Source organism: Nicotiana tabacum, chromosome 8, assembly GCF_000715075.1.
Source record: "Nicotiana tabacum cultivar K326 chromosome 8, ASM71507v2, whole genome shotgun sequence".
Taxonomy (NCBI): Eukaryota; Viridiplantae; Streptophyta; class Magnoliopsida; order Solanales; family Solanaceae; genus Nicotiana; species Nicotiana tabacum.
The window spans coordinates 175,297,915-175,300,716 of record NC_134087.1 but is presented as its reverse complement, the minus strand read 5'-3'; positions in this window follow the sequence as shown (position 1 = coordinate 175,300,716).

Below are 2,802 nucleotides of genomic sequence, written 5' to 3'. Positions count from 1 at the left end.
CTTCAGCTCTATCGCACGATCTAGATAAGAAAGAAGGGTGTTTATCCTATATATCCTGTAGCCTCCTACTTATAATTATGGTGCACAACATACCCATAAAAAAGACTCTACTAGAAATATCTTACAGACTTCCCAGGACACGACCTACACTGATACCAAGTTTGTCATACCCCAACATTGGGAGGTGCGACTGGCACTTGCCACCCAAAGGCTCGTGAGAACTGACGTCTGTTCTTGCATTCTTTTTGCACATAAAACTGAGCCATTGGGGCCTTCAGATAATAATACCTAATGACACCAGAATTAATATGTGTGCAACTTATTAACAAAAGAAACATTGGTATTTTATACATGACCATCACTGCCACCAACATCGTCATACCCGACCATTACATGCAACCAATACTAACACTAGTTTGCAAGCCTCTAAGAGTACCAAAAGGGATATACATATTACACACTTGGTCGGGACAGAGCCCACCATAGCTAGAACTGGAATATGTGCCTCAATACCTAAAGACTTCTGAACCTCCACTTCGAACGCAACGGCCAATCAGCTGGAATAACACCTAACTCGGAAAGGGGATCATCGAGTCTATTTGTACATGTGAACATGAACGCAATGTCCAAAAGAGAAAGGCTTCAGTACAGATAATATACTGAGTATGTAGGACTAAGAAAGTATATATAAATTAAGGACAAATCATAGCATAGGATATATAAGTACTTGATTTCAACCTGGTTACCGAAGACAAGCTACTGGGGCGTAAACTAGGGAAGTTACAAACCATGAATCATGAATGTATGCAAGCTTTTGTAAAAATCCAGCCACTCATTGGGGTCATGCATTACCTATAATTAATGTGTGCATTAGGTTATACGATACATATTTATACATATCTTCAGCCACTCTTTGGGGCATATTTTATCACTCCATACCCGATCTCATAGAGGACTTGGTCGTACCCAGCAAGAGAAGGGCTAGGTGGCCTCACACCAAACATCACTCCATACCCGACCTCGTACAGGACTCGATCGTACCCAATCTCAGAAGAACTCGGTGTAACTGACCTCAAGAGGACTCGGTAACCTCATTTCACACATTGTCGTACTCGGTCGCACAAGGGCTCGGTAATATCTCATATTATATCTCATCATATCCAACTGATATGTATGCATGTATGCATGCATGCATGTATGTATGTATGTATGTATGTATGTATGTATGTATGTATGTATGTATGTATGTATGTATGTATGTATGTATGTATGTATGTATGTATGTATGTATGTATGTATGCATGTATGCATGTATGCATGTATGTATGCATACATGCATGCATGTATGTATGTATGTATATATGTATATATGTATGTATGTATGTATGTATGTATGTATGTATGTATGTATGCATGTATGCACGTATGTACGCACGCACGCACGCACGTACGCACGTACGCACGTACGTATGTATGTATGTATGTATGTATGTATGTATGTATGTATGTATGTATGTATGTATGTATGTATGTATGTATGTATGTATGTATGTATGTGTATATATTTGTGTATGTGTGCGCGCGCACGATGCAATAGCATCTTCAAGAGATAACAAGTTTAAACTCAGAATACAATATACTCTCCGGCTACAAGATACCAACTAGAAACAATTTAGACTTTGAAAGAAATGCTACCAGCAAGAACACGCAAGAACAAAATAATATCATTGAGAGGGTTTAGAACTACCAAACCTTACAGTACAAGAATCATTTAGAATGGAGGAGATACATACATTAACTCATGCCAAGAAAGGAGGTTGTCCTACATACCTTGTTTGAAGAATTAACTACACTTTTATGGTGGTTAACTTTGCACTTATCGAATCTTCAGAATTTAACACCACCAGATGACAGATGTTACAACAACGATTTCTTAGTTTCCTCAAGCTAAATCTTAACAAAACCATCTTCTGATTTAGTTTAGGCTATTTTGAATCTTTAAAGGAGATGTGTGAGCATTTTTGGTGAATTATGGTGAGTGGTACTCCTGAAAAATTAAAGGGAATGAGTCTTGCTGCTTTTTTATATGTATACCAAACATTAGAATCTCCGTCGGGTCCTCGTGCAAAATGGGCCACCCCGTTTAGGCTGTCTTGCCCAGTGAGACAGCTGGTGAAATCTGGTCGCAAGCAGTTGCCTTTTTCGCCTGGTAACGCGTCGCTATTTGATTGGCTGCGCTTAAACCCCTTATAGTTCCTTCAACTTCATATGTAGGGCGTAACATTTTTGTCTTTAACTATGCTAGTGCATGCATTAATAGCCTTGGTATTGCTAATACTATAATTTGCTATGATTTAGTTATACATAGGATAATACCAAATATATTGTATAACCAATACTTGTATTAGTAATACATCGATTGAAAAAGTGTACCAAACAAGGAAATAGTAATACTAAAAGCTAATGCGTGCATTATTTTCTCTAATGTATCCTACCAAAGGACCCCTTGGTTTTCAAAATAACTTGATTGTTTAAATTTTTTTTTTTAAAAAAACTTAAACTTTTAACATTTACATTACCTACATTAATTGGTGTAGTTTAATCAGTTGTAGGCTTCTAGCTATTTGAGTTACCTTATTTTGCATGTTATCATTTAACAATGCACGCACTACTATAAATATTTGTAACTAGTTTTTCGAATAATTTGGAAGTATAAAAAAACATTTACACTTTATTATATAACCTTAAACTCATTTAATGTTAAAGAGTTTATAGGCGTTTGGACATGAATTTGGTGATAAT